The sequence below is a fragment of the Peromyscus eremicus genome, chromosome 2 (genome assembly GCF_949786415.1).
Source record: "Peromyscus eremicus chromosome 2, PerEre_H2_v1, whole genome shotgun sequence".
Lineage (NCBI taxonomy): Eukaryota > Metazoa > Chordata > Mammalia > Rodentia > Cricetidae > Peromyscus > Peromyscus eremicus.
In genome coordinates this window covers 49,687,568-49,698,006 of record NC_081417.1, presented here as the reverse complement: position 1 = coordinate 49,698,006, position 10,439 = coordinate 49,687,568, and the positions used below count along the sequence as shown (strand labels likewise).

Genomic DNA, 10,439 nt, shown 5'->3' with positions numbered 1-10,439 from the left:
CTCTTTGGCTCGGGATGGATCTTTAAGGCCAACTCCCCTTGTCATGCTGGTTTTGGGTTTGGCTAACACAGGTCCTGTGTGAGCTGTCATGACTTCTGTGAGTTCATACGTGCAGCTGCTCTGTTGTGTCTACACAGCATTGTTTCCTTGTAGTCAATGAAAATATAAATACCCTCTGTTTCTGGCACTAAAACTTCCTTTTTAAATAAAAGGTAATACAGAATAAAGAAAAGGAATGTGATAGAAAAAATATAAGGATAAAGACACTTAACGCTGATTTGAGACAGAAATAGTTGACTTCTTCAAGGAGGCAAATAGGCAGCAAAGTTGGAGGAGTGTGTGACAACAAGCTTCTTGGAAAAGACTACTCACACTTTAGCATGAAGACTTTTCTTGGTTTCATTACTTCACAGAGGCCAGCACCTTTCCGTTTTTCAATAAGGGAGTGGAATGCAAAAGTTGCCAGATGATTACATTCTCAATGGAGATGACAGACAAATGGAAGTGTGTGTGTGTGTGTGTGTGTGTGTGTGTGTGTGTGTGTGTGATTTTTTTTAATGTTGATCAATGTTCCTAACAATACTGATAATAATTTTTAGTATTTGAAGATTATTATAACTTGAAGAAAGGTTATTCATACTGAAATTAAAACTAAGACAAAGATAATATTTTGCACACACAGAGAAATTGGTCTTTGGCTATCCAAAGATACAAACATAAACACACACATATACATATATGCTAATTTCACAATGTCTACTTTTCCAAACTATACTTGCAAATGTTATTATTTTTATTAACAAAACAATAATATATTTATCAGTAATAAATATATCAAGATTTTTCTTATAAGAAAATGGAATTTTTACATGTGTTTATTTTTACAAGTTGAATTTTTTTTTATTATTAGAAAACAACTTTATATGCCAATGCCCTACCTCTACCATAGATCCCAGTATTTTGTCAAATATAAGCCTGCACTATGTGCACTGGAAAACATTAGACATCTTTCTGACATCTTTCTTTGCAATGTTGGACCTCCTTTAAAGCATATCTTCTTCCACATCTCAGTAATTGCCAACATATTGGGAGCAGTGTTTATCCACGTAATTGAAAGAAAGGAACAGCTAGATTCAAAGGCTGCCTTTAATCATCATTCTGCACTCCAATGTCTCTGAATTTTATGTTGATGGAAGTGAACAGTTGCCCTCCTTTCCTATGTAAGTATTTACTCTTTAATTCTTAAGCAACTAAGGATGTGCAAGCAGTTGTGTTTTACAGACAGGAAAGCTGGCAGTGAAGATGATGTGATGGGCCACATTGCCGCGAAAGGGAATATTTAAATTTGGAAACAAAGCCAAGCTGCCTAGTGCCAGTACCAACAGGAAGGTGTCACAACAGGAAGATTAAAAAGGAAAAATGCAATGCAATTGAATTAAGGGCCTTGGTCTTCTTTTTATTAGATTTCCTTTTGGAGTGGGGCAGCTGTAGGCAGAGATTTTAATGTTGGCTTCACCAATATTCCAATTCTTGTGGAATGTCTCCAGGGAATCGGAAACTGAGGTCCAAATATGAATCCATTGTAATCCCCGTGCTTGCAACAGATGGAACAGCAGATTTGTGCACGATGCTGTGGTGCAGATGTAGGCTGGTGAGGACATTGCGCTGTGAAGCCAAAGATAGCATCTAGGGGTGTTCAAGAATATCAGTTTCATTCGGGTCTGAAAAAAAAAAAAGTTGAAAGAAATTCAATTTGAGGAATTTCTTGTGTCTAAAGAGAAAAGAAAGCTTCATATTCTTAATATTGAAACTCAGGATGAATGCAACCAGGAACTGAGGCAGGCAAAGACCTACACAGACAACAGCAATCTGAGCGGGTGGCTAACCCAAAAGAGATGAAGTTATTGCCAAGGGCACTCTTAGAATTCAGTAACTCACCTGGTCTATGTTCTAAGGGAGCAAGCTTGCTGAGACATTAGAATGGCAGAACTAGAGAAAGTAAAATCTGGGAAGGGACTTGTCATAGTTACTCTTCTTTTTCTGTGAAGAGATATCATAAGCAAGAGAACTCTTGAAATGGAAATATTTAATTGGGGGCTTGCTTATACTGTTAGAGGGTTAGTCTAATATCATCCTGGTGGGAAGTAGACAGGCAGTTCATTGGAACAGTAGCTGAGAGCTTTACATCCTGACCACAGGCAGACAACAGAGAGACACAAGGCCTGGCTTGGGCTTTTGAACCCCAGTGACATGCCTTTTCCAACATGGCCACACCTCTTAATCCTTCCCAAATACTTCCACTAACTGAGGTCCCAGCACTGAAAGACATGAGCTCATAGGGCCATTCTCATTCAAGCCACCACAAGAACGCATGGTTTTTACTTTTATTTTTTAAGGAACAATGGGAAGTGTGCTTGCTTTCCTTTCCTTCTTTATGTTCTCTTTTTGTAGTTTGATACTGGAAGTAGAAGAATTCATGTAATACTCTTTTCACCTATGCAAATAAGACTGAGGAACTACGCCAAAAATGCCCATTAGGTTAACATTATAATAGAGAATTTTCATTTGATGATTTTAATCAATTCAAAGAAGAAAATGTGGAATTTGCTATTTGAGACAAATAATTTCCTAGCTTATTGTGTTCTTGATCAAAAATCAGAAGAGATGGGTCCCAATCCCACTGCCTGCCTGAGGGCCCCCTAAACAGTTCAAGCTAAAAAACTGTCTGGCCTATCCAGAGGGCCTAGTCCAGTACTATGGGGGCTCCACAGCTATTGGTTCCACAAGCACATGAGTTTCCACTAGTTTAGCTGGCCATCTCTGTACATTTTCCCATTATGATTTCGATGCCCCTTGCTCATAGAATTCCTACTTTCTCTCATGGATTGGTCTCCTGGAGCTCAGCCTGGTGCCCGTTGTTGGTGCATGAGCTGGCTTTTTGGAGCCCTGTGGCTATGGTGGGACACTTTGTGCAGCCTTGATGCAGGGAGAAGGGACTTGGACCTGCTTCAACTGAATGTACCAGGCTCTGCTGACTCCTCATGCAAGACCTTGCCTTGGAGGAGGTGGGAATGGGAGATGGGTTGGTGGGGAAGGCTGGGGTGGGAGGAGGGAGAAGAGGGGAATCTGTGGTTGGTATGTAAAATGAATAGAAAATCCCTTGATAATAATAATAAAAAAAGAAAAAAATCAGAAGAGAAGAGCCTGGTATCCAACCAAACACATAACAAGAGAATATCTGTGTCTTTCTAATATTTATTCATTCGTTGTGCATATACTTTATAAAAACTGTAAACGAATTATTAACATAAAGATAATCACTATTTTAAAACCTCAGATGTCAAGGTTAAATATAGAATGATCGCCTTTTGCTTTTGCTTTTGAATTAAACATTCAATATACTCTCTTCTTCCCCTTGAGAATGTCAGAGTACAAGCTTTCGATGCATGGTAATTTTAAATTGTTAAGGCCAAAGACACGCTTTTTGGTTTTCGTTTGTTTCATGTCAGTGTGAGTGATTTCCATGATGCTTTCATGCTGTGGCTCCTGCACAGAATCTGCTGCAAATTTTATTGCTGTTGTCATTTAATTAAATGGATTAAGTACGTATTTATTAAGTCAGAATTATATGAAATCTAATATGACAAGTCATGAAATAAAAAAAAGGCAAATGGAAAGAAAAAGTATTTCAAAGAGACAAATTATTAAAAATAAAAATAATGCCCAAAGATATAGAAAAAACATTCCAATAAGGCCTATGCCTACAAAATTATAAAAAATAAACAAAGAGAAACTGTACATACACAAATGTGACTAGGCATAATTCATGCTATCTGGTGCTATAATCTAGGTAAAAGATACTGTAAATTTAAAATGTATGCAAATTAATAATAGGACTATTAATAAATTTAATGTGTCTATTACCTCAGCTTTGACAAAAGATAATGACCTATTACAAATTTTGTATATACTTGTTAGTTACCTGTTTTTTTTAAAAAAAATGAATAATTTGTATTATAATGTGATAGAAAGGCATTTCTCCTGAGTAGAGTATTGACATGACATGCCATATTTAAAAATTCTCATTTTGCAGCTTCTGGTGACATGTTCAGTAAAAAGTATCAATAATTTGAATCTAGTTGGAAGTCTTTCAGGTTTATCATACCCGTTGATATAATATAATGCACAGGTTCATGGATATTATACAATCAGATGATTCTCTCATTTCTACACTACACAATTTTCTCAGTTTTTATACCATTCGTTACTAAGAAAAATATCAGACGATCAAGAGGTGGAATTAAGAACTAAAACATGTGTTGGTAAGCATGTTATATTCCATATAAATTTTACAATCACAGATATGAATATATTTTATGGGCATTGTAAGAACATCTTTGTTTATTAAATATAAGAATTACAATTATATGGACAACAGCCTACAACATTGAGTTTACTTGAGTTTTTATCAACTTTATTCTGTAGCATCTCCAATGCCACAGAAAATCATTTAGTCCATCATTAAAATACTGCCAGAAGAGACAGTGTGAGTGAATCCACCACCCCAGATGGTAAACTTCAGCCACTCTCTTCTAATTAGTTTACTTTATTTCTGGGAGTAAAGGAATTTCTATGATCCATGACAATATGCTTCAGTAAAAGAATGTCAAATACCAACATAGGTTACTTCTATTAAAAATTAAAAGAAAGCAATGATCTAAGGGACCTTTGAACACATCTTTCCACCTAGTTTAGTTTCACATGTGAAATGGGATAATGGTTTCTACTTTAGGAAATTGTTCTGAGAATTAAAGAAAAAGAAAGAACATGTGAACACTACATGGTTACTCAGAGGTCTTGAAGTTGTCTTTAAAATTATGAACTTTACATTTCTAATAACTAGTGAAGTAACTTTCAACAGTTAAGTACTTCCAAGAACTCATTTTGTCCTGGGATAGAGAGCTGCAAAGACTCTATAGTGCTCATTCCTTCCGTTGTCCTAGCATTAAGTCTCCGTATTTCACGGTGCCAGAGAAAGTTTAAAATGCTGAAATATATGTGCATATGTGTATGTTGAATATGAATATATACATACATATGAACATAAGTATATGCCCATCTGTTATTCATTGTACTAAGCACTGAACCTGTGGTTTCATACATACTACACAAGTGTTCTGCCACTGATCTATACTCCCTCTGCCGGATTGTATCTACAAAGAAGAGTAATATGCATATCTTGTGAGAGAAAGCAACCTGGTTGGAATAGAGAAAAATTATCAACATAAAGTGCACAGGATAAGAAGATAAGTAGTTCAACTTTTACCACCTACATTACCACCCAGGCAAGTCTGTGTCCTTTATTTTTTTAAACTATTAGCCCAATCTCTTTGTCAAAGTTATTGTCTTTTTTTCTATTTATTTATGTAACATTTTAAATGTTTCTAGCATTTAACACTAGATTTAAATGATTATAGAACACTATGACTTCAACTTTCGTACCTAACCATCAGCAGACTCTGTGTACTTCATTGTGCTCAAATATACACAGTATATTAGATTTGTGTAACACACAACGTATAGTAGCCTAGAAGCCGTCTACATAAGACTGTGATTTTGAATATTGATGAATTTAGTAACTAAACCTAAGCCACAATGTTGATGTACTCCATTTGTGTCAAATTAATGAACACATGAGTATCTTAAAAATGAAAGACAGATAAATAAACCCAGAATTTAAAATGCATAAATTAATTAAAAGGTATTTCTCTATGGTATTGAATACAGACAATCAAGTACTATCAAAAATAGAAGAGACTAAGCATAGATAAATGAGTGTTGGGATGAGAATTGCATGAGAATGGACACTAGGACAGACTTTTACTGGACTTCAAAAGTATAGCTGTGTACTGTGTGGAAATTTTCTGATCTTTGTCTCCTACTGTGAAGTCAGAAAACTTAGCAATCATGTCTGCCCTCACCAGCATTTGACTTTCCGCCCACTGAATTAGCATATTTTGCACTTACTTTAAAGAAATCTCTGCATTTCTTCCTTCAAAGGGCCTTTACATTTTTCTCAATAAGGCAGAAATTGTTATGAAAATTGAATTCTACTCCTTTCTCATGAACTGCACTTTTATTTGCATCAGAGAAAAATTCTTGAGTACCAGGGACCATCAGAATCCACATATCTTCTTTTCCATATATTTGTCCTAGGATGTGTATGAACACAGAGTTTTATTGCATTCTAATATCAAACTCGTAACATCAAAGCAAACAGTGTCTTCTTATGAGTTTAGTTTCTAAGTCATCTAGTGATTTGTCAAATCCTTGGGCCTTCAGAAAATGTGGATGAACCATAAAATACCAGGGACTTTAGGTGCCATTTAAATAAATATTAAGCTTTGATGTGCCAGCAGTCCTAGCTCTGGCCTTCTTGTTATTTATAAATGATAATGAAGAAATTACTGTAATATTTTCAGAGTTTGAACATAAGTTACTAAATGTTCACATAAAATTGTCAAGTCTAGAGGAAATTGTATTGCATTCCATATGTGTTGACAATATTGATTAGAGAAAAATAAACCATCAAGTAAAATGTTTAAAATATGGTATGTTCAAAGAATAAATATTCTTTAGCAGTAAATAATAAACATGTTTGTTTTTTCTAAAACTTATTTATTTTTTTCAAAACATATTTATTTAAAATAAATAAAAAAAACTTTAATTTTATGACAATGGACTTAATAAGACACCTTTTAAAATATTATAACAAATAATATTTGTTCTAAAGCTCATAAAATGGCATCTTTTACAGGAAATACTCCTTTCTCAATGTAACTGATCACACAAAGAACAAACATATTCTTGGCTTACTTTTAGTAAGATAAACAGCAGCCTATTCTCTTGATGGCTAAATATAAAGGTTATTAAAGTAATAAGAACAGGATGTAGGGACTGCACAGGCAGTTTTATGGTCAGTTTCCAAATAATGACCAGTTGCTTTACGTTCTAAATGCCAGAAACATCCTTGACTAGTTGCCAACTTTGTCCTTGCAGGAGCTCAGAGACTCTGGAAGAGGGAAAGCAACAAGACCTTGGACAAAGGAAAGAGGTGGCAGGGAGCAGGCTGGTTTGTCCTCATCTCTTTTTTCTAAGGACGACCCATTTACAGAACAGTCCCTGGGATTACTTAAACTGCCCCACACGTGGACACTTGGACTAAAAATTGGACTCAATAGATCATCTCATCCCATTCATCCATCCAGTAAAATCTAATTACAGCACAAGGAACCTGAGTGGTATCCCTCTCCCAGTGACACCTACTACTACATAAAAGCCCTGTCTTCCTCATCCTTAAGGCCCCTATAATAAAATACTTCCTTCTAAAACTCCTCTCTGTGGTCATGAGTTTCATTATTCTTCCATTAAAGACAAGAAACTGAAAATCACTGTCTTTGAAGTAACTTTGGTGGCATTAAGTATGTTGGATTATTTAGCTTGCCAGCCTAAAATCTCAACGAGACCTGAGAAATGCTCTATCATTCTTAAAGACACCCCAATATTGCCATATAACAAGCATAACTACAAGTTTATATCATCAAACAGCAATCTATTCACAGAATTTTATATGTTAAATACAAATATGGTTTATTTTTTAAAAGAAGAATTTGTTACAATGATACCACAAATGAGGACGTAACAAATCTAGGAATTGCTATACTGAATTAAAATAGAAAAACACATGGAACATTATGAGGACATGGGAAGGTAAAGGAGACCCTTACCCTGGAGTCTGATCAAAGCCACTCACCTGCTAAGAAGCAAAAAATTCCTGAAATGAAAACATTGACTGTAAGATGCTACAATGAAAGAATATTCCTTTACATAGAGGCTTAAGAGCTGGTTCTATATGGTATTGTATAGTGCTACATTCCTTTCCTGAGGCCTTGCCTGAGAATCTTAAACAAAAATATTAACTTTGCAGGGAGTGGTGGCACAAGCCTTTAATCCCAACACTTGGGATCTCTGTGAATTTGGTGCCAGCCTGGCCTATAAAGCAAGTTCCAGGACAGCCAGGGCTACACAGAGAAACCCTGTCTTGAAAAAACAAAACAAAACAAAACAAAAAATTAACTTTGTTTACTGTAAGAGGGAGTTTGTCTGTCGTGCCCCATTCCACAGTCATTTCTAAATAATCAGTCAGAGGCTTAATATTAATTACAAAGTATTTGACCTATTAGCTCAGGCTTATTACTAACTAACTTTTGCATTTAAATTAACCCATTTCTATTAATATATGTTTAGCCATATCAAATGTAAATCTGTCAGGTAGTCCTCAGGAACCACCTGTCTCTTTCAGCTTTCTTTGAAAGCCCTCCTACATGAACATCTAAATCTTGCATGACTGTTGTAAAGATAATGATTAGATTGTGTCTTAGAGTGGTCATACCTTTGTTCTTGATGTTGTCATGCGTTTTCTTCTGAGCTGTTAAACCTCCTGTCCAAGGTATATTTTAAATTTTTTTTTTTTTAGTTTTTCGAGACAGGGTTTCTCTGTGTAGCTTTGCGCCTTTTCCTGGAACTCACTTCGTAGCCCAGCTGGCCTCGAACTCACAGAGATCCGCCTGGCTCTGCCTCCCGAGTGCTGGGATTAAAGGCGTGCGCCACCACCGCCCGGCTAAAATAGTTTTTATTAAGGCCCAGCTCAGCTTTATCCTGGCATCCTGATTTGCTTTATATGGCTGCAATAAAACACTGACCAAAGCCAGCTTGTAGAATAAATGACTTGTTTCATGAAGTACTTTAAGAATTCATCCCTGATGGAAACCAAAACAGGAATTCAAAGCAGAAACCCGGAATCAGAAACTGGAGGAAACATGGAGAACAGGGCTTACTGGCTTGCTTCCCACGGGTTGCTCAGCCCAGGACCAGCTGCACAGGGGTGGCAGGACCCGCAGTGGCCTGTAACTTCTCTATCGATTATTAATGGAGGAAATGCCTCACATATATGTCTGTGGGTTAATCTGATGAGGGCAATTCCTCTACTATAAATCTTCCTCTCCAGGTAACTCCAATTTGTGTTAAGTTGACAAAACCTAATTAGCACAACGTGATAGTTCTTAAATTCTTTTCTCTACCAAGGCCACTTACCCTGCTGTAGACAGCATCGAGATTCTTATATCTCTGAAAACTTCTCTGGCTGCTGAGTATGACACTGGAGAAAACTGTGGCTCCTGGCTCTGTCCCCCAAATACTGACACTTAAACTTCAAATGAAGGATATATTTGTACAGTTAAGGAATATGGGGCCAAGCTTCCTCCTTGTCCCTGCTGCAGCCATCTAAGGTCTGATTCAGAGCTAACCAACCCCCACCCCGCTTATACCTCCTCTACCATAGTAAGTTCTTTCAGAAAATTACCCAGTCTGCCCCAGGGGCTTGAGGTCAAGATGCCCCAGCTAACTGCAGCTTTTTGCTTCTGTTATACTGCTTGCTTGCTCTACTTTCTCCTGCAACTGCCAAAGGCTCCTGACAGAAAGCAGTCAGGTCTGCTCTGTGGGAACTGTTTCTCTCCAACAATTACCAGCAGCTTAACAAAGACTCTCAAACTCAGACTCCCGTTTTGTCAGGTGGTCCTTGGGGTCGTTGCACCACAACAATCTATAATTACAGAAATAAATTATACTTTCAAACTGGCAAGGGTAAACATGTCCAGAATTAAGATTACTCATGGCAACAAATTAAAATATTAACTGAGAATAATTCATTTTATTTTCATCTATATTGATAATAACAATATAAACATACTACCTTAGCTTAAAGTTCCAGTTTATTTAATTATAAATTTAAATTGATAATTTTAAATTACCAGTGGGAAGATATCCAATGTTTTGTTCTCTTTGAAACTAATATATCTGGGCAAAATAAAAAAAAAACAACTATACAGTAAAATGCATAGAAATGGTCACTGTAATTGAGCAAAAATGTCAAGAAAAATACTGTAAAATAAATATGCAAGAAGTATTAGCTATAAAAAGAAATGTTTTACTACTTAAGAAACTAAAGTTAGGAAACAAATTATATTGGTAGTAGTTAGTGGAGACAGCTTTTGAAGGCATCATTTTTTTTATAAACAGAGACTGTCTTGTTGTTAAAAAAAAAATCTCAATATTAATTCAGAATTATCTGGGACCTAAAAGGATCTGCTCTGGGCCTTGATGCTGTGTTCAGTGAGTTGACCGTAGTGCTCCCTGAGATCGCCTGCTCTCTGCCTCCATTCTTCTGCATCACTACAGCCTTCCCACCCTCAGTGTGTTTCTCCCAGCTTGCTGCAGTCCCTGTCATTAGAGGCATTCTCAACTGTGCTAGTGATCTTTGACCTTTCATCACATTGGCTGGACTTGAGCAAGGAGCTGATCTCTAAGTGGCAAAGCTACAG

General features: G+C 36.4%; 1 long non-coding RNA gene across 1 annotated transcript; it reads right to left on the bottom strand.

Annotated features, from left to right (window-relative positions):
• Window positions 1-1,474: 1,474 nt before the first annotated feature.
• On the bottom strand, window positions 1,475-9,489 carry LOC131904635 (uncharacterized). Its single transcript, XR_009377786.1, has 3 exons — window positions 9,154-9,489; window positions 6,028-6,212; window positions 1,475-1,721 (listed from the first exon to the last, which is right to left on the bottom strand). It is a non-coding gene; the product is annotated as an uncharacterized LOC131904635 (long non-coding RNA).
• Between the last annotated feature and the right edge of the window lie 950 nt (window positions 9,490-10,439).